General features: G+C 42.4%; 1 protein-coding gene across 1 annotated transcript in view; it reads left to right on the forward strand.

Annotated features, from left to right (window-relative positions):
- Positions 1 to 3,126: 3,126 nt before the first annotated feature.
- Gale (UDP-galactose 4'-epimerase) overlaps positions 3,127 to 22,336 on the forward strand; it is an 87,860-nt gene continuing 68,650 nt past the window's right edge. Inside the window, exon 1 of the mRNA XM_017618883.1 lies at positions 3,127 to 3,252. The gene's annotated coding sequence lies outside the window, so the exon portion shown is untranslated. The remainder of the gene's footprint in view (positions 3,253 to 22,336) is intronic.

Genomic DNA, 22,336 nt, shown 5'->3' on the forward strand with positions numbered 1-22,336 from the left:
TTACTGTAATATTTTTTGGTATATACATTTTTGGTATTTAAGAACTTTCTTAACTTATATATAACTACTTAAAAAAATACATTTTCGAATAAAGCATACCGTGGTCGAGACAAATCAGTCTCCAGACTCTTAACAGTGGGTTTTATTGAAAGCTGAGGTAGTTCAGCCGCTAACCCCCACTGAATAAACTAAACACAGTAGTTTAATGTAGCGAACACAACCACACACACGCGGCTGTTCGGCCAGAATGCCGGTACCTTGACGCCTAAGAAAAGAGAGGGAGATACTGCGAGGGAGAGAGACTAACTGGTCGACGGTCGGCGTCGTGGTTCAGAGAGCGGAGACTGTCTAGTGGCTAGTGGCGGTGACGGTCTGGTGATTAATGATGATGATAGTGAGAGCGGAGACGGTTCGGTGATTAATGATGACGACAGTGAGAGCGGTAACGAGCGTGATGATCAGGCATGGGCAAAGAACGAGCACACGCTCAAAGAGCATAATCATAACGTGTACGTATGCAAGCAAGAGCGTAACGATGAGAACGCGGCAGCATGCAAAATGAATTAGGCAAACTAACACATTCTGACTTTTAGCGATCGCTTGTTTGTGGCAGTGCACACCTCTGGTGATGATGGTAAACGCTCACAGCACGGGTACTGCAGCCAATGAGAGCGGCAATGCTGATCGTGACGGCAGTAGTAGTCCCTTGTAGTAGTGACGGCCCGGCGGTGATGTTGACGGTGGCCCAAATAGTGGCAAGGGCGGTAGCGATCACCCGTAGTGAGAGTAGTATTGGCGGCCCTAGTTATGACAACGAACCCCTTTCCGTTACGACGGGGACGGCGGCCCTTAGCGGTGATGGTGACTGGCCGTACCTGGGGCGTCTGATGCTCGCGGCGGGGAGTAACGGTGGCCCAGGGCGGTGAGAGCGTTATTGGCCCGGCTGTTTGACGAAGATGATAACTTCGGCCCTGTTTAGTAACGGAGATGACGGCGGCCCTGGAAGGCGATGATGGTAGCGGCCCTTACAGCCAGCAAGTAGCGGTCCTCGGCAGCGGGTCTGCCTAGGGGCGGCAAATGGCGTCGGCGGCGCCGATGGTGACGAAGGTGATACTTCGGCCCTAATAGGTGGTGGCGGTGCCAGCGGCCCTGGATGACGATGGTAAGGTGAGCGGTCCTGAGAGGTGGCGGTGCTTGGCAGCGGCTTCGGCCTAGGGGCGGCAGTGATTTCGGCGGCCCGGTGAACGCGAAGAGGGTACTCGGCCCTAATAAGTAATGGCGTTGACAGCGGCCCTGCGTGACTTTGGCCCAGGGGCGGCAGATAGTGTTGGCGGTCCGAACGCTCACCTGCAAAAGCTACGGAAGCTGGTTAGTATGGCCCCAGGGCGGCAAGGCAGCCCATTACCCCCTCTAATGTATCAAATCGTGGCTGCTTGGCATTGTGGGGCATGTATACCCGCCTCGGCACAGTGACTGCTCGCCACGCGGTATTCTAAGAGGGAGGAGAGTTTGTATCCTGTCCACTGAGACTGTTGGCAAAATGATGGGTTTGGGGTTTGTGCGAGGGGTATTCCCCCTTTTACAGGCCCCTTCAACCTCTTGGCCTTTCCCGTAGGAAGAGCCAGGGGCGCTCGAGGTCTTATGGCCTAAGCCTCCCGATGCGCTCCGTACGCAACTGTGAAATCTGTTAAGTTTTCAACAGTAACTATTTTTAAATAATAAAGCAACTTATTTTTCAAGTCTCTTATAAAGCCGATGTCTTCTGAGGTAACAGTGCATTTCTTTTGTAGAATAGCTATATGAATATACATCAGGTAGATAATTAAATAGTTTAGTAAAACTAATATATTTAAAAAAATACTTCATCAATATCCATTTTTTCAAAATTGTCGTATTCTCTACTAATTGTTTGAAGTCAATGGGCCGTATGAATAAAAATAAGCAATTGCTTTTTCTTAAAATGTCAGATCTTTTACTCAATTTATTCAAACAAAATTGAAGTAAAATGTATGAAATTTTAAGAAAAAGCAATTGCTTAGTTTTTATTCATACGGCCCAATGAGTGTAATTCGATTGCTCGACTTGCTTTTCATAACAGCATTTTTCACTCGCTTGACTTGATTTGGAAAGAGTATATCAATGCCATATTTGAAATCAAATGAGTACACTGCAGCTATACATTTCAAAACTAACTATGAATCTCACTGTTTGGACGGTGTTTCTCACTAACCTTATACAGTTCACAGCAATGAGTTCATATTGTTTAGATGGAAGTGAGTAAACTCATGCTGTTGTCTCGTAGATATGTACGTATATACATATATATGTTAGTGTAGCGTAGGGGAGCTACGTTACAAAGCATAGGCGTCAGTTCTGCACAGTCACTGTCAAACGAAAAGACTTAAGGCCGGTCCACATAGAACTTTCGCGTTGGCTTTGGCGTTGGCGTTGGTTTGACAGAACGCACGTTAAAAGTATGCTTGCTACAATGAACGCTTGGCAGCGAATCCTTGGGCCACTAAATTAACATACTAACGACAGATAAATTAATATTTCATATCAGTAATTGCATTAAAAACGATATTTCTTGCCCGCACTTGATTAAAAAGGAAAAATATTTCACATAATTTTATTTATTTGCAACAGCTGACGAGCGACGCACGCGAAAAGTTGAGAGTTGGCCATCTTTTTGTGTTGGCATGAGCGTTGTCGAATTTTGGCTATATGGACGGCTGCATTTGAATTCATGTATTCATAGTCAGCTGTTGAAGCGACGCCAACGCCAACGCAACGCCAAAGTTCTATGTGGACGGGCCTTTAGCCTCTGGATGTGTAATAATCGGAGGAGGGTTGCTACCTGTTTTAAAAACTATAAGATGTTCGTTGGATAAAAAAATGAAATAACAAATGAAAGTGCATGGCTTTCGCATGTACGAAAACTTTAAGTTTTTTGAGTAAGGTTGCCACCTATTTAAAATTACTATCTTCTATAAATAGTACAAAGGAAAGGCGAGATATTTTAATCATCCTGCCGAACGGATTTAGACAAGATTTTCTATGTATATAATAAACGAAGTACATGAGGACATATGATTTCTTTCTCCAAATACTTAAATGTACATATATGTGCATCCGTGTCCGGCTAGTATAATATATTTGAAATGAGAAAAGACCACAGAGAAACTGGATATAATAGAAAATCAAGAGCACTTACATATGTACGTTACTCCAAGCTGGATCAGCAGTCGCCTGGTGAGTTGCCACGGTGTGGTGAGTCAATGCTCTTCTTAAAACTAGGTCATACATACTACATAAATATTTACATGTTCTCAATTTAGCACAATTCAAGTTCAAGGTGAATGCTATTTTTTTACATTTTCGCACACGATACCGCTACGAAATGAGCAAAATTTAAGTTCAATGAGAATTCAATTTTTAGATTTTTTACAAATGATCCCGCTACGATCTTATGCACTGCCAATGACGGTGTGAAAATTTATAAAGAGGGGGATGTTAGGTCGAAACAACAATTTAGTTACTATTTTTTTTCCTTTAAGTTTTTTTCTTCTTGATATACTATTTAATTACATATGCATATTATAATGTCGACAATCTAAATAATAATTTTTTCCTAATTTCAAGATCTGATTGGTCTATTTTGACATAGAATTCCAAATAAGTCATCAAGTAGACTCTCAGACACAATTTACAATTGTATTAGAAATTTAATACTAAAAAAAATCGCTGTTTAAAATATTAAGACCTTTTTTTCTCTAATCATAAGGAATGGATCTGCTTATAGCGCACGTAGGAAATTTATGGTATTTTTGTATGTCTCAGCTGCTGAGCGTAGATCTACTCGCTGCCGCAAGGATCGACCACGCTTACTAGGGGCAAGTTGGAGTTTCTGCTATTCGGTGGCTTGCTGGGAAGATTGGTGTTTGCCTTTTGCCACAATTAAGCTGATGCCAGATAAAACTTTGTAGCTTTGCGTGACATTTATAACTTTGCCAGCAAAGCGCCAGACGCAAAAGGTATGCCACAATGAACGCCAAGAAAACAATGTTGTACCGCTTTTTTACTCATCAAAGTTGCTGTGGATTTTAATTATTTTGATTTAAAATTATCAGCAATGTAATTAAGTTTTATGTTTCTGCATGAAAACCCGAATTTGGACGAAACAAAATAAATATTAAACCGGCTGATTGTCAAAGCGCGCAAAAAGATGGGAGTTGACCATCTTTTCGCTTCGCGCTGCCGCTTCAACGATTTATGTGGCATGCTTTGTGCATTTTCATACAATTCATCTTATCTGTCAAAGCGAATCTGTCACGCAAAGCGAAGCAAAAGTTTTATGTGACATCAGCTTTATTCTCCGCTTGCATAAGCTTCCACGTGATGGTATCCATCAGCACGGTGTCTGATGATGATAAAAAAAAACGGCCGTAGCCAAAGGATTTGCTACTCAAAGATCGCAATTGTTTTAAAATACGAGTACCTTGCTATTTTCTGCGTCGATACCCGGAGTTTCAGTGTACAATCTATACTTTTTAATTTTATTTGAATCGACGAATAAAACACGTTATGCCGCTAATGCTTAAGACATATATGTAATACTCCTATATTGGCAGTAAGAGCTAGTACCGTCCGAAAACACTACAGTACAGATATATCAATCAACACGTACGAAAGAAAAGGAACACATACGTTTATAAATAAACATGTACACGACACATTTACAAAAACGGCACTCAAGTACACAATACATTGACAAAAACCGTACTAGACTGTCTCGCTTTGATTTCGGAATGCTTACACATTGAGATGTTAGCTTACTACCAATATAGAAGTATTACATATGGGCATTCCCATGGTGGCGCACGTGACAGTCGTACGATTTTAATGTGATACAAAAAAGGAATACCATTTGTTTTCTTTAACTTTTTTGGGCCATTGTATAGCACATAATAAGCTCTATATTTAACCGAAAAATGAAATCAATCGAACTGCTTGGTCCTGAAATATAAACATTTAAAGAGAGGGTCGTTACGTGACAAAAAATGGAAGTTGATTTTTTCTTTTCTTACAAAATCGCAAAACTCTGCGAATTGTGGATGGCTATTTTCATGAAACTTATTTTAATATGATTTGGAGCAATTCTAGTTGTTTTTAGAGTTTTTTGAATTAATGCAAATTGTTTCAATTCTCTTTTACAACCCCAAGTGTGAAACGTGACGTGACGTGGCGTCACGTGACATAAATTTCCATCGTTATATTTTTGTTAATATTGCTTTTAAATGAATTTTTAACGCAAATAAAACATGTATTTTATGTAGAATATACTTTATATTTTGACTTCAGCGCCAATTCAGGGTCAATTTATTAGAAATCTATGATTTATTATGTTTCAACCACATACGCCAAATTCGAACCAAATCGGACCATAAATACGGTTTTTCGAAATATCTCGACCTTGGCACCACCTAGGAAGACCATTTTATGCAAACATGATTCTACTTACATAGCCAGTATATATTTTAAAAAGCAGACAAATCGGCCCGTAAATACGTTAGATATAAAACTTTTATTTTTTTTGTCGTGGTGGACCTTCCGCTGGAAACACCCATATATGACTTAAGAGGTGTTTTACTTAACACAACTGGTCACGTTGACGATCGGGATTAAAAAGGCAGAATCTCTCTTAGCGGAAGTCCAGCTTCACAATTTCTCACACATTTTGACAGCCGATCCGTACTTTTCACTTCCCTCCAGGGTTATATAAAATGTCTAACATAACACAATTTTTAAGACATAGGCCCGTAGTCATAAAGAAGTTAGAAAAATATTTCACGATTCCAAATTGAGTTTTCTGGTAATCACCATTTTAACTCTTTCATAGTCAATTTAAAATGAATTTTATGGTAAAAACTGAATTTTAACTTCAAAAATGAGGAGCACGTGATTTGAAAGTGGTAAAATAAGGTTCTAAGCTTCGATTTGCTGTTGAAGTAGTAAATGCCGTAGCACCTAGGTTCGAGCCGCAATCCGAGCGATTCTAAAAAAAAAATATATATGTTTTTTCCCCATTATTAGGTACCTTAATTTTATTAGATTTATTATTATTATCTTTCCCTTTTTTTGTTTATAGGATTACCCATAACTATTTCAAGTTAATCAAATTCTTATTGAAGTGAAACTTCTTTAGCGGCGGTTGGTTGGTTGGGAGTAAATTTGGCAAATTCAACGGAAATTGCACACGGAAATGGTGCAACGGAAGTGTTGCAACGGAAATGTTGCAATGGGAATGGTGCAAAGAAAATGGTTGGGGCTGAAACANGAAATCTATGATTTATTATGTTTCAACCACATACGCCAAATTCGAACCAAATAGGACCATAAATACGGTTTTTCGAAAAATCTCGACCTGGGCGCCACCACCATGGTCTTCCATTTTATGCAAACATGATTCTACTTACATAGCCAGTATATATTTTAAAAAGCAGACAAATCGGCCCGTAAATACGTTAGATATAAAACTTTTATTTTTTTTGTCGTGGTGGACCTTCCGCTGGAAACACCCATATATGACTTAAGAGGTGTTTTACTTAACACAACTGGTCACGTTGACGATCGGGATTAAAAAGGCAGAATCTCTCTTAGCGGAAGTCCAGCTTCACAATTTCTCACACATTTTGACAGCCGATCCGTACTTTTCACTTCCCTCCAGGGTTATATAAAATGTCTAACATAACACAATTTTTAAGACATAGGCCCGTAGTCATAAAGAAGTTAGAAAAATATTTCACGATTCCAAATTGAGTTTTCTGGTAATCACCATTTTAACTCTTTCATAGTCAATTTAAAATGAATTTTATGGTAAAAACTGAATTTTAACTTCAAAAATGAGGAGCACGTGATTTGAAAGTGGTAAAATAAGGTTCTAAGCTTCGATTTGCTGTTGAAGTAGTAAATGCCGTAGCACCTAGGTTCGAGCCGCAATCCGAGCGATTCTAAAAAAAAAATATATATGTTTTTTCCCCATTATTAGGTACCTTAATTTTATTAGATTTATTATTATTATCTTTCCCTTTTTTTGTTTATAGGATTACCCATAACTATTTCAAGTTAATCAAATTCTTATTGAAGTGAAACTTCTTTAGCGGCGGTTGGTTGGTTGGGAGTAAATTTGGCAAATTCAACGGAAATTGCACACGGAAATGGTGCAACGGAAGTGTTGCAACGGAAATGTTGCAATGGGAATGGTGCAAAGAAAATGGTTGGGGCTGAAACAAGTGCTTCTTGTGTGTATGCATATGGTATTAATTTAACAAAAATTTGCTTATAAAAGGTTAAAGAATAACACTTAGAACAAGACCAATACAAGAATGAAAGTAAAGGTGAGTACGTACATAGATAAAGAAAAGGATAAAGGCAGAGGTAAAAATAAACACAAAAATGAAGACCCAAGGTAAATTCAAACATCACTTATATAAGGGCAAAGGTGAAGTGGAATATGTACATTAAAGTGGTCCAAAAATGTATGTTAAGGACGCATTTTTAATGCCGCCAGCCCCTAGGATTGTTCTGAACCGAAAATAAATATACCCATATTTTTTTATTTTAAAATCAAAAAATATTTAGGGAGTGCCCACAGCGGTCAAGTTTTCCATGTATTTTATATGGGGAAACAAATTATCGTAAAAATGGTATACAACTCTTGAAAATCAATATGTTTCAATCGAAAAACTAGGGTTCTCTTCAGGAGACTTCAAATATTTTATTATTTTGGACCATTCTAATGTACGTAGCTGAAGAAAATGATAAACATAAAAGTAAAGGCAAAGAGGAGGATGAGGATACCGATAAAAGTAAAGATGAAGATAGGGGAAGAAATATTAAAATAAAGGTAATTAAAGAGGAAAGGATATAGAGAGAGACACAGAGACTCAATCTGAGAACTATTTTGGGATTTTAGAGATTTTCGAGATTCTCGAGACATCGATAAAATAATCGATATTTTTATCGGTTTTGTTATCGATATTTATCGATTTTGTTACCGATATTTACCGATTTTGTTATCGATATTCATAGATTTTTTATCGATAACTATCAATTTTGTTATCGATTCTTATCGACTTTGTTAGCGATATTTATCGATTTTGTTAGCGATATTTATCGATTTTGCTATCGATATTTATCGATTTTGTTATCGATATTTATAGATTTTGTTATCGATATTTATCGATTTTGTTATCGATATTTTTATCGATTTTCTAATCGATTTAGCTACCAATGGTATTATCGATGTTGCTATTGAAATTTTTATCGAGTTTGTCATGGATTTTGTTATCGATATTTTGATGGACGTTATAATCGATTTTGTTATCGATAGAGTATAAAGATAAAAATGAAGAAAATGGAAAAACAGAATAACATGAATGTTATTAAAACGAACAGTGGTAGAGGTAGGGATCTACATTGATAGAAAAAAAGAGAAAAAATATAACCTTAAGCAAAAGCAGATGTGTGTATGTATAGATAGATATGTAAGTAACGTAAGTTTCACTTCTACAGTGTGGCCCAGGCGCACTTACTTTTTTTTAGTTTAATATTAATTAAAATTGTCAGAACAATTTTGATTACGTAAAACAAATTGTAAGTAATATTGAAAAGAATAAGAAAAAAGGAAAATATGTAAAAAAAAATTTTTCCTGGCAGCGGGATTCGAACCTACGACTTCCCGGCTTGCTAAATCCGCAGATTCTCGAAGAAAAGGTCCCCAAGAAACTTGAGGCGTTTTCCTCGAAGTGCTGGACACTCGCAAAGGAAGTGCTGGACGGATTCTAACTCCTCCTCATCCCTGCAGCTTCTACAGAAATCCTTATTCGGGGCTCCGAACCTGGCGGCCATGTGGCCAATGGTCCAGTGTCCCGTTAGTACTCCTGTCAGAAGCCTGACGTTTGACTTTGAAAGCCTTAATAGACTCCTTGTTCTTCGTTCATCGAGCCGTGGCCAGAGTGATCGCGATACCCTGCAGGTGTGAAGGTTTACTCACGTACTGTTGGTAGCTGCTCTGGTCAGTCTCTCGACTTCTGAAGACAGAAATCGCAGGGGGGGTTTCACGATTTGGGTCGCTTCCCCGAGCCCCATCTCAGATCCCTTCCTAGCACGTTCGGCCGCTTCCTTATTTCCCGGGACACCACAATGTTCCGGTACCCAGTAAAGATTGATTATGTGTTGCTGTAGAGCTTGAAGGGATCTTCGGCATTCTTTAAGGCATAACGAGTTAGTCGTTGCCGACCCTAAGGCTTTGATAGCCGCCTGACTGTCAACAACGAAGGCAAGTTTAGATGGAGCTAAGTCAATCATGTCCACCAACCTTGCCGCCATATGGATTGCATATATCTCAGCCTGAAAAACACTTCAGTGGTCTGGGAGTCTATACGATTCCGTCAGAGATAGCTCCTGAGAGAAGACCCCAGACCCTGTTCCGATATCCATTTTGGAGCCGTCCGTGAAGATGGGTATTTCGTCGTCGTTGAGAGCAATATTAAATTCCCAGTCATTTCTGTCTGGAAAATGGATATCGAAGTTTCGATTGAAGTCAATTTCCGTGACCTGATGGTCACAGCGGCTGTATTCCACCCCCACTCTTCCGAGGATTGTGGCGTGACCTTTGCAAGTTGTTCGCAGCGTGCTTAGTGGGATTGACCCCTAGGCCGTTTCTTTTTGCCCACCCTGACAGATCGGTAGTTGAAGATTGTAGAATCTCGCTGACCGTGGAGAGGAATTTTCCCACGACCAGAAGGACTAAGTCATCCGCGTAAGCAACGACCTTAGCGGCTTTCGATGTACGAAGCAGGAATTCGTTTAGCACGAGATTCCACAGTAGGGCGGATAGCGCCCCCCTTGAAGTGTGTCCCGTGTGGCTGTTTTCCTTACTTCTGATGTTCCCAAGGAGCCATTGATGTTTCTGGTGCTCAACATTGTCGATCTAGAGAGTGAGCAATGGGTCCAGTCCTACAGCCACCATGGAGTGGTATATGGACGCCAAATTAACATTGTTAAAGGCGCCCTCGACGTCCAGGAAGGCTGCCAGCGCATATTACTTGTGATTCAGTGCTTGTTCTATACTCCCAACAACCTCGTGCAGGGCTGTTTCAACCGACCTACCTTTACGGTAGGCATGCAGAGCCTCGCTGAAGTTCCCAGGAGTAAGGCGTTGCGTGATCTGCAGAATCAGACGCCACTCCATTGTTTTGAGAAGAAATAATGAGAGGCTGATGGGCCTAAAATCTTTTGCAGTGCTGTGGCCCGCTTTTCCTGCTTTGGGAATGAAGACCACTCTTACCTCCCTCCATGACTTTGGGATGTAGCCTAGGAGGAGACTCGCCCTATAGATTGTGGTTAGCCAGGGGGTTACCGTGGCGCTTGTTCGTTGTAGCATGGCTGGAAAGATCCCAACCGGTCCCGGAGATTTGTAGGGCTGGAAGGATCTGATAGCCCAAGCTCTTTGTCTGTAGTGATGATTTCGTCCACTGGACTGCCTTGCCTGTGGGTGCTAGAGTGTTCTGTCACAGGAGTTCCTGTGCCCCTTCGTCACCGCAACCAGGGAAGTGGACGTCCATAAGGTGTTCCAGTGTTTCAAGGCTGCTGTCGGTGTGCCCTCCTCCTGGCTTTTTAAGAAAACCGGGGGGAGCCGGGCACGAGAGAGGCACCTTCTTAGTCGCGCGACATCAGTACTCGTTTCGAGGTCCTCGCAAAATTTGGACCACGAAACCTTCTTTGCTTTCTTTATCTCTTTCTTGAACGCATTGAAGTTGCGACGATATTCGTCCAAGTCCCCCGCGTTCTTAGTGAACTTCGCCTGAGCCGCCTTAAATCCAGCCGCGACGTCCACCNCATCAGTAGTCGTTTCGAGGTCCTCGCAAAATTTGGACCACGAAACCTTCTTTGCTTTCTTTATCTCTTTCTTGAACGCATTGAAGTTGCGACGATATTCGTCCAAGTCCCCCGCGTTCTTAGTGAACTTCGCCTGAGCCGCCTTAAATCCAGCCGCGACGTCCACCATCTTGGGTGTCGCTTAGAAGGTTTGCTCTCGGGGCAGGTTGTTATGTAACATTCGTTGAGAGACTTCGTTAGACAGAGGTTCGCTTCCTCCAGTTGGTCCGCTGAAATTGGTTCCACCGTGTACGGTGAACTCGCTCCAGACACCAACTGGCTGAATTTGTTCCAATTTGACATACGAGGATTTCGATAAGGTTTTAGTGTCGGTCTGTTCAGGTTAATGGAGAATACGATGCGACAATGATCAGAAAAAGAGCATTTTGTCGAGACGTGCCAGCCGTCGACCCTAACATTGTTCGAGTTAGTTACAAGAGTTATATCTATAACCTCCTCCCTTATTCTATTGTAGAAAGTGGGGTGATTACCCTTGTTACAGATAGTAAGTTTTGTGGTTAATGACTCACCTCTATCGTTGATGTTCGAGCTGTTCCACGCTGTGTGGTGAGCGTTGGCGTCACAGCCAGCCACCATATTTATCATTCGTTGCTCCGCCCAGGCGGTGAGTTTCCTGAAGGATATTGAGGGGGGATCGTGTACATCGTACATANGTTGCTCCGCCCAGGCGGTGAGTTTCCTGAAGGATATTGACGGGGGATCGTGTACATCGTACATGTATAAAGATGCGAGGATGAGGTCGTCATGTCCGAATCGCTAAATTGGGGAAGAAAGAGAATATTAGTGCTTTTCTTAACCAGAATACAGCTTCTAATTTTACCTTCGGTCTGTGGGGTGAGAAGTAGAAAGTCGCTAGTGGATAGACCTGTGACCCTCCCCGCCACTAGCCAGGGTTCTTGTATTAGGGCCACGTCCACATCTTCCTCACCCATGAAGAGCAGCAGATCCTCCGATGCTGCCCTGCAGTGATGCAGATTAATCTGCACCACCTTTAGGCTTTTCGGATTCTCTTTCAGCATCGGGGATGATCACCCTCGCACTGTTGTACGGGATAGCACCTCTGAGAGCGGAACAACTTCTAGTCGTGCGTTGGCCCAAAGTTCATCTTGGTTGCGGACGCAGTTTGTTAGGAAGTCTAACGACTCCTTGTTACCGCATCCAACAACTTTGACTCCCTTCTGCCACTTGGCTCCATCAAACATACCAATGTTGTTGTTTTTGGTACGCTGGATTTCGCCAAGTAGTGGCCTCATAATCTTTTCTTCCAGGAGCAATCATTTCTCACCGGAGGCAATAGCAGCTGCCGACGTCGAGGCCTTCTCCCCGTCCAGCCGTGGGAACACTGGCCTCGCGGTCTTCGGCACCTTGGGCGTCAGTGATTGCGACGGGTTGTTGCTTCCAACAGCGGACAGGGGAGCAGCTTTCTTCGTCGGCAGACTGCTACCGCCCTCAGAGGGGGGTTCTGTTACAGCGTCCCTTTTTTCGGAGTTGGTGCCTTTTCCAGAGACCGCGGCCACACTTCCGGAAGCATTCGAGACTTTCTCCTCGCGGAGTCGCTCATACTTCCGGACAATGTAGGCATGCTTCTTTTGAACAGCCTTGTCCCTTGGCGTTAGAGTTGCGGGGTCGCGCTCTCGCAGTTTCGCGAGGAATCGGCGAGAGCTTTTGTACCCCAACTTTCTCTTCCGCTCTTTGCCCTTCTCCTTGTCGGGCCTGGCATTGCCTTGAGGCTCCTTAGCTCCTTCGGCTGCAGCCGGTCTCTCAGAATCATCAGACCCAAGACTGAGCTGGCTAAGTGGGAATCCGCCCAGTCGCGATCCTCCTCATCTGAGGAGTCTAGCAGTGAGTGGGTTTGAAGATCCTGGGAGCCCGACTCGTCACTTTCGGATTGGCACCTCTCTTGCCTTGCCAATTTTTGCATTTTATACCTACTGCCAGGTGAAGGTTGTCCTGCCGCCCACTATAGGTCAGACGCAGAACAGGGAGCCGCCCCACTGGGGAACAGACGCTTCTGGATTTGTCGATGCGTTTTCAAACGCGAAGATTGGGGTCCCGTACGTAGTGGTCCACCCGTCATCACGTTCTGGTCGTCTTGAGCGTTAGTCGATGCACGTCACGTACAGTCCGGGTCCAGTCCTCACTACGGGAGCCCAGCCTTGAGCGAGGATATACCGCCTCGCACCGGTCGACAGAGCCTCGTTAGCGATAACACGGACCACCAAGCCTTGACGGGCAGTTGGTGAGGTTGTCGTTTGGGAAGGATAGGTTATAGATTCACTTCACTCCCCCATTAGATCCCCATGCACACAAATATACAAAAATGAAAAGGAGCAGGACCTACGAGCGTTGCGCTGTGTGGAAAGCGGTGCGATACTTTAAGGCGCCTAGTTGCGAAATTAGAAGACTTGGTTGCCTGAACCACACGGAATTTCAGAACAGAGTAAGAGTAGTTTCTTACAATATTATGCACACATAACCACGTCAGGACCTAGATTTACACAAATATACATAAGTATGTAGAATAAAACATTAAATCGTTTTTTAAGTGCGGATGTTTTTTAAAAATAAATAATTCAATAAGAAACCATACGCACAAAAACATTGGGCGAATAGAAAAAAAAAATTGTTAAACGAGTTTCATAAAACATTTATTTCATTTAATAACGTGGTTTCCCTTATGAGGTATTCTTTTCTGTCCATATGTATATTTGCGAATGCAGCTAAAATTCTTTGAAAGTAATATTGAAGTAATCCTTAAAATTAGTATACGTACATACATATGTATGTATTCATGCTGATGCATTTCCATGTTGAAATTATAAGCATGTGAAGTAATAAAAAAGCTTTCGCGCTTTATTTTCCTAACATTCGGCTATATTATACAAATTTTTAAAGGCAAATTTTCAAACAAGATAGGGTCAAATCACTTATCTCGCTCTTTATTACTACACCTGGTATAATTTCACCATGATAAGTTTCAAATGATGCTAATTTGTAGCAAACATAGCACTCGCATCTCATAGGGTTAATTCGATTGTTTACAGTTTTTTGACATTATAACTAGCTACAAGAGAGTTCCAGCTAGTTGTCGCTTCTACCTAATTAAATATGCCTTGGCATGGTGTATTAAACAAGGTGTGGTTGACGACTCAGTGAGGCTCTCTTTTAAGGCACTTTTGTGTAAGCGGAAAAGAATTTATACTTTCTCTTTGGCGTTTTCTAAGGGTAATCAAAACACTAAAAACACACATTTTTATATTCTATAAAGTTTGTCGCGAAAACTTGCATTGGAAGTAAAGCACGCACGAAAAACAAACGAGCAAAACAGTTGATGCTAATTAGGAAGATCATTTTGCACATAAATGTATGTATGTGGGTATATCGATCATCAAAGATTGCTTGTGCAAAGTCCAACTATCTGGAGATGTAACTGTTTCACAAATGCCACCGGTATTGATTTTTGAACTTATATTGAAATTTGTGCATATAAATCGAAAACCGGGACACTTAAACGAAACCCGGGACATTTCAGGGTTGGACCGGGACACCGGTGCAATAGTCTAAAACCGGGACGTCTGGCAGCCCTATTTATATGGGATGAATATCTCCAATGGTCGCCTTTCGCACTCACCTTGAACACGCACTCTTTTTCCGACAAAAGGAAAGACTTTGTTTCAATTTTAAATGTATAAATTACAACTTTGTTTATTCTCAATGTAGCTTAGTTCTTCATACCTTAAACTTCACGGTTAAGAGTATATGCATGTATGAGCATATACAATAAGGTTACTTATTAAAAATTAGCTTTTAGGTTTGACACAATATGAAGTTCAAAAGGGGCACGTTAACCGCTGATAGTTGCTGAACTGTTTTCTGCGGATTTCGCATGATGATAGGGAGGCGGCCGTGCACGCGCGGTACTCATATTTTCGGAGTTGACGTCGGTCAACTGCCAAACTGCTGCGACCAAGAATTGCGCGCACGGCCGTCGTATTGCGCTTTAAACGGCGGCTTAAACATCGTCCCCGCCCTGCAGGAATGCGCTGCTTAGGGCCTTCTGCAGCTCTTTCAGCGCGCAGATAGTGTTGCCCAGGACGCGGTTAGTAGTGCGGCCCTGGTAGTTGGCCGTTTGTAGGCCTTGGGGGTCCGCGATCGTCCGTGGGGAGGTCTTCTTTCGCGACGGTTGCGGCGCCTGGTTGCGCGGGTTCTGAGCCTTCTACCCCGGGCTTCCCTTGTTGGTGGGCGTCTTGTCTGGCCTACGTGCAGATGCGCGCTGCTTGGACTGCTTCTTACGTTGACCCGTGCGGGCATGGTTGTTGGCTGCCACATGCAGCACAGTGTGGTGCGCCAACCCGCAGTGTTTGCAGTTGCCGGGCGAGTCGCATTCGCCGGTTGTGTGGGTGAGCGCAAGGCAGCTGACACAATACCCTTGCGCCCGGGATACTGCCAATCGCTGCGGTGGCTTCATGGCCTTGAATGCCGGGCACGTCCTGAGCGCATGATACTTGTGGCAGAGCCGACTTTGGAGGCAGTTGTCCGTCTCTGTCGTTGGAGCCAGGGGGCATGCCTTCCGCGATGCCATGATGTCTTCAATCTGGAAGTAGAAGCAAAGGCAGAGAAAGGAGACTTACTTGGGTACAATATTTAAACGGGAAGTTAAGACCCTTAATATACAGGGGGAAGGTGTATATCTACTTATTTATTGTGCTTTCCGCGGAAAATTCTCCGTGGGAAGGAAGCACAGTTTGACAAGTGGCCGCGTGATAACTCTTTTTTGTGTGCGGATTTCTACGACACGTATGTGGTTCTCAGGACCGTGGCGAACGTTTTCGATTCGTCCCAATCGCCACTCGGTGGGGGGGAGCGAATCTTCTTTGAACACGACGATGTCGCCTGGCTGAGGATCGCGTTGTGGGGTTTTCCACTTGTATCTCTTCTGAAGATCTTTGAGGTAATCTTTTTTCTAGCGCCGACTAAATTGGTGGTAAAGTGCTTTGACTTTCTCCCACCGGTTTAGTAGAGAGAGGTCTTCGGCATTAGGCTCGGGAATGGCCAATAGCGGTGCACTTCGAAGGAAGTGACCCGAAGTAAGTGCTGTCATATCAACTGGGTCTTGGGAAGGTGCGGACAGAGGCCTCGAGTTGCGGACCGCTTAAAATCGCACCAGAAACGTCGTGAATTCTTCAAAAGTAAACTTGTTGGTTGCAGAGGTTTTCTTTAGATAGATTTTAAAGCTTTTCACTGCAGATTCCCACAAGCCGTCCATGTGGGGGGCGCTAAGTGGTTTATATTGCCAGTTAAAGCATTGAGGGGCATATTTTTTGACAATGTCTGCGGAGCATTCGTTAAGGAATTCAACGAAGTCGCGTTCTGTAGCGCGCTGGGCGCCAATGAATGTTTTTCCATTATCGCTCATCATTTTTGAGAGGAAGCCTCGTCTGCCAACAAAGCGGGCGAATGCTGCTCGAAAAGCCTCGGTTGTAAGATCCGAGCATACCTCGAGATGAACTGCCTTTGTGGAAAAACAGACCAAAACTGCAACGTATCCCTTGATAAGGGTGGTAGATCTTAGCACCGATGCTCTAATTTGGACTGGCCCAGCAAAATCTACTCCAGTTGTAGCAAATGGGAGTGAGAAACTGCAGTTTTCAGCGGCCATTATTTGGGAGCGGTTTGCAGCCACTGGTGTCGAGGTCGGCTGGATTGTCTTGGCTGGCAACATGGCGCCAGGTACCGTTTGGTAGGTATGATTGGATACATACGTCTTCCATGTACATGGCGGCTTTTCAAGCCAAGCTAGCACATTCTCTGAATCTGGCCGAAAGAATGTGTTGCACAATTCTATTTTGAGCTGTTTTCGAACAGTTGCGACCAGTTTTGCGAGTAAGGCTAAACCACACAGCTCCAGGCGTGGCAAGATTACCGTCTTCAATGGTGCGACTTTGCTTTTTTTGCAACCAAGAGAGTGGGATATCTTTGGTTGCTAGCATCTACGTGGATGTAAATCGCAGCGCAATATGCTTTTCCCGAGGCATCGCCAAGACCGTGGATTTGGGTATCTTGCCCCTGAGTGAAATTAACCCATCGAGGGAGTTCGATGGCAGATGGCTGGCAGATTTTTTGCAAACTGTTGCCATTTTGCTAATTTTGTACATTCGTCCCAATCAATGTCATCCAGCCAAAGTTCTTGAAGCAGAATCTTTGCTTGAATCATCACTGGCGACAGCCGCCCTGCCGAGTCAAAAGTTTTGCGACAGAGGATAAGATTTGTCGCTTTGTGACGGCATTTGATGTCGATGCAGGCAGAATGGTGTAGGAAAATTTATCTGTCAGTGCGTTCCATTGTATGCCAAGAGTTTGGGTTGTGGAAGCGCTCCCAAATATCAAAAAGTTGGAGTCGAGAAGATCCTCATTTGGAAATATTTTTAAAATGGCCGGATGATTGGCCGTAAGTTTCTTAAGCATGAAACCAGCTGACTTCAGCGTTTTGATCACTTGTAAAAATGATTCAGTGGCGTTGTCAATATCATGACTTCCGGATAGGATGTCATCCACATACGTTTCGGTTTTAAGTATTGTGGCAGCCAAGGGAAACGTCGCTATCGTGTTATTGATGCAGGGTACGAATAGCGAGGTATGGTGCACAATTACCGCCGAACGTTACGGTTTTAAGATTATAATCGGTGACAGGAGAGTCAACCGATGTGGGAAACAAGATTCCCTGAAAATGTTTATCGTCCTCATGAATGAGTATTTGACGATATATTTTTTCCAATGTCTCCATTGATAACGAATCGGTGCATTCGCCACTGCAGAATAAGCAGCATGCGATCTGGTTGGAGTGTGGGACCAGTGTGCAACACGTCATTCAGGGATTTTCCTGAACCAGATGTTATTGAGGCGTTGAATACCACGCGAACTTTGGTGGTCACCTTATCTGGCTTGACGAGCGCATGATGTGGCAAGTAGAACAAGAAGTATTTGTCATTAGATATTATNTGATTCAGTGGCGTTGTCAATATCATGACTTCCGGATAGGATGTCATCCACATACGTTTCGGTTTTAAGTATTGTGGCAGCCAAGGGAAACGTCGCTATCGTGTTATTGATGCAGGGTACGAATAGCGAGGTATGGTGCATAATTACCGCCGAACGTTACGGTTTTAAGATTATAATCGGTGACAGGAGTCAACCGATGTGGGAAACAAGATTCCCTGAAAATGTTTATCGTCCTCATGGATGAGTATTTGACGATATATTTTTTCCAATGTCTCCATTGATAACGAATCGGTGCATTCGCCACTGCAGAATAAGCAGCATGCGATCTGGTTGGAGTGTGGGACCAGTGTGCAACACGTCATTCAGGGATTTTCCTGAACCAGATGTTATTGAGGCGTTGAATACCACGCGAACTTTGGTGGTCACCTTATCTGGCTTGACGAGCGCATGATGTGGCAAGTAGAACAAGAAGTATTTGTCATTAGATATTATCTCGCATAGCTTCGTGTGCTCCATATGACCGAGGTCGAGATATTCTTGCAACGCATTATTGTACATTGTGCCCAAGTCTTTTTTTTTTTGGAGCGATCGCTCCATACTGAAAAACTGCTGGAGTGCAGCAGACCGAGAGTAGCCTAGAGACAGTTTTTTTTGGAAATTCTTCCTTGAATGGAAGTCGCACAATGTATCGACCGTTTGGGGCACGAGTCGTTGTTATTGCATATATATGCTCCCATGCCTGATCTTCAGGTGAAATTTGTGGAGGTAGTGGAATCTCATCCTCTTCCCAAAACTTTCGAAGCTGAGAGTTGCATTCGAGCACTCTTCTACTTGTGTCGAGAATGCCACCACATTTTCGGATATTGGACCACTGAGAATCCAGCCAAATATTGTTTTTTGCACAAGTGTAGTGTCGCAAATCTTTTGTATACCTTCCAGCAGGATTTGTGGGAGTATATCGCTGCCGATTACCATATCAGTTTGAGCTGGTATGTGGCAGCTTGGGTCAGCAAGTTCAAGGATCTTGAATCGCTGTCAGTTTTCACGGCTAATGGTTAATGTAGGCCTGTGCCTCGTGAGCTGAGGTAACACGATAGCCTGTCTGTTTATCCGTTGCATGGTTTTGGGTGCAACCAATGTTAGTGGACAAAGCTTTGAGGAGCTTTGTACTACGTGTCCACCCATGCCGGAAATTTCGATCTTGGAATGTTCGAATGGTAGTTTCAACCGTTTCTGAACTTTCGAGGAAATGAAAGTTTTTTGTGAGCCTTGATCAATCAGGGCTATAAGTTGAAACAATTCCCCCTCGTGTTCAGCTGCGACCATGGCAGTTGGAAGGAGAATTTTGCTATCATTGTTGGTGTGCAATGATTGTATTTGTGCTTGTTTGGAACCGCACGGTTGCTCGCTGGAAATGGAGCTTGACTGCGCTTGTCGAGGGGGAGGTGTCGACTGGGCAGTAGTGTGTTGTGTGACGGCTTCATTCGCTCGCGCACTGGAGTGTCGAGATTGTGGTTTGGGATTCTTGTGCAGCAGGGAGTGATGCCGTTGTTGGCAATGTGTACATGACCACTTGCTCGGACACTCATTAGTGCTATGAGTATTACCAAGGCAGTTTTTGCACAGCTTGGTTTGGTTTGCGAATTGTAATCGGTTTGGTACCGAAGTCCGCTTAAATTGTGGGCAGACTCTAATGGGATGAGGGGACTTGCAGTAAGAGCAAGTTGTTTCCTTCTTAGGTTCTGCCACAAAGGTTTGAGTCCCGTTAAAAGACCTGTTTTGCGCAGCATTTTGATGAGCGACCGGTTTTTGTTTATTTTGGATTGGATGAAGCCGGTTAAGTCTTTCGACTACTTCGTATCTTGAAGTAAGAAAATCGTCCATTTGTGACCATGAGGGTAAATCTCTTCGAGAAGAGAGAGTTTCGGGCAATTTGGATGAGCATATGTACACCAATATGGGACGTCTTGGGAATTAAGAGCTGACAGACAGTTGTTTATTGATGCTTGTAGTCCTTGAAGTTGCTCGCTATTCTCGGATTGAATAATGGGCAAAGTCATTAAAATTTTAATTTGGTTGTCAACCAGGATACGTTTGTTTTCGTATCGTGACCGTAAAGCTTCCCAGGCCAGCTCAAAGTTATCATCGCTGAGCGGGCATGGCTTGGCGATGGAGCCGGCTTTTCCTTGGGTTTTTTATCGGAGGTGATACAATTTTTGAGCACGGGCGAGCTTCGGGTGGTTGATGTACACCTCTGTGAACACGCCACGAAAAGCGGGCCATTCTTCGTAACCGTCGTAAAATGTCTCAGTGTCACAAGGTGGTACTTTAAGAAAAACATTTGCCTCTGCCGGGGTGTGTTCCACGCGGGGTGGTGGACTCGGTGCGGCGATTGCTCTAACCAACGACAGTTGATCGGCAATTTTAGCTTTGGTCACCTCATATAATTCAAGGCAAGTGAAATACTTGCCTTCTACCGAATTCTTAAAGTTTTCTGGAAAGCTGTCATCAGGCTTTGAAAAAACCAAACCATAGGCGGACTGAAGCTAGTGATTTGTCTTTTATCGTGAGATACGATTCAGTCATGATACTGTCACTTTCCGATATAAACTTTTGAGCGGATGGGTCAAAAGTTTTAGATTGCTTAGACGGCTTCTTGTGAAGCACCTTTTGACTTTGTCTACTTTTCAGAAACGTTTGGTGGACTGTGTCCAAGAGGCATTTTGAATGCTGTGGAAGGTCACACGCATATAAATTAAAAGAAGATTTAATTAAAATTAGCTGGGTACCACCCAGATATCGTTCGCAAAAAATTAGAAAAAAAAGTGTCAAACGAGAAAAATTGCACTTTGTGCCACAGAAAATCAGGAAAAAAATTCAAGATTTTGTGGCGGTGTTTGCGTTTTTGTTACTTGCAAATTACGTGAAACTATTTTTGATATTTTTATTGAGCTTTGTACTACGATTGTTTATTAGGAAAAATTGAAAAAGCAACAAAGTCTAAGCGGTAGAAGTTATAGCAGCTATTTCGGAGATCACCAAAGCCCTTCATCAGACTTCTTTTTTCTAGACTTCAGCAGGGATCGAACCTGCGAATTCGATGTTCAAAGTCAGAAGCGTTAACCACGAAGTCAGAAGTTAACCACTGAGCTATGTACATCCCGTAAACTCTTGTTGCTAATTCATTTTCCTTATTCAACCAACTACTATCAAGTGCAGCTGATTTGCCGCTATTTAAACTCGACAGCGTGGTTGTTGTCAATTCTATACATCCATTTGCTTATTTTGCTTTTTTGTATAGTTTCAGGCAGGCTCTTCCTAAACTATTTATTTGTCAATGTTATTGTGGCTTATTAGCATTTTATTTATGATATTTTTATTGAGCTTTGTAGCACCATTGTTTATTGTAGTTTTGTGCCATATGTAAAGAAATCAAAATCAAATTATTTAAATAATAAGTTAAATAGATTACTCCAATATGGGTTTCAATCGAAATGGTTTTGAATAAACTTTCTTGTTTAATTACATTTAGGAGGGTTGCCACCTGTTTGAAAAGAAGAATTTACTTAAAGAAATGTTGTACTTAAAATACTATGCAACAATTTAAATATTTTTGAGGTGCTTGAAGGGAGTGGCCACCTGTTTAAAAAGTTAAACTCAAATTACAGTGTGCAACAGCCGAAACCAGCCCGGACTTTGTTAACATTTTCTGAATGTATACCCATTAAGTAGTAAAACGCGCGATGGATTTGCAAAAGTTACCTCGTATTTTTATTTTATGGCCTACTAAAGTTTTCATATCTCGGCCTAAGTAGTTTTCAAAAAAGTCGTAAAAATAGTGTCTGAGCGAAATTAAAGGTTAAAACATGTATATTAAAGTTTCTTAGGAAATATTTTCGTAGAACATTTTAACCCATTAGCTCTAGCTTAAAACGGTAATTTTTGACACTTACTTCAAGAAATCTCGCAAAAAGGAAAATTTGGCAGAACGTTACAGGATTGATATATTCTAAAAAATTATTCTCCGGAAAATTTTACTAGGGGTCTTCTCAGGCAAAAGCTTCATGCTGCCAATGTAAGCCTCTAAAAATTTAAAATAAAAAATCAACAAAGAAACTAGTTTTTTATAAAAAAATGTTTAAAATAGAGTTTGGAATAACAGTTCCTTCTTTGCACAGATTTTTTGTTTTTATGCATCAGATCGAAAAACATGTATTTTTTTATTTGAATCCCCAAGACACACAGTGATGGCAAATTTAGTCAGAAAGAAGAAAGTTGACGAGCTGATTTTTTGCAAATAAAGACGAAATTCGATTTTTTCTGGAAAAATTCGATTTTATCCGAATTTTAGCAACACAAAGTTCGATTTCGAAAA

Source organism: Rhagoletis zephyria, unplaced genomic scaffold, assembly GCF_001687245.7.
Source record: "Rhagoletis zephyria isolate East Lansing unplaced genomic scaffold, Rhagoletis_zephyria_1.1 Rzeph_scaffold_01735, whole genome shotgun sequence".
Classification (NCBI taxonomy): Eukaryota; Metazoa; Arthropoda; class Insecta; order Diptera; family Tephritidae; genus Rhagoletis; species Rhagoletis zephyria.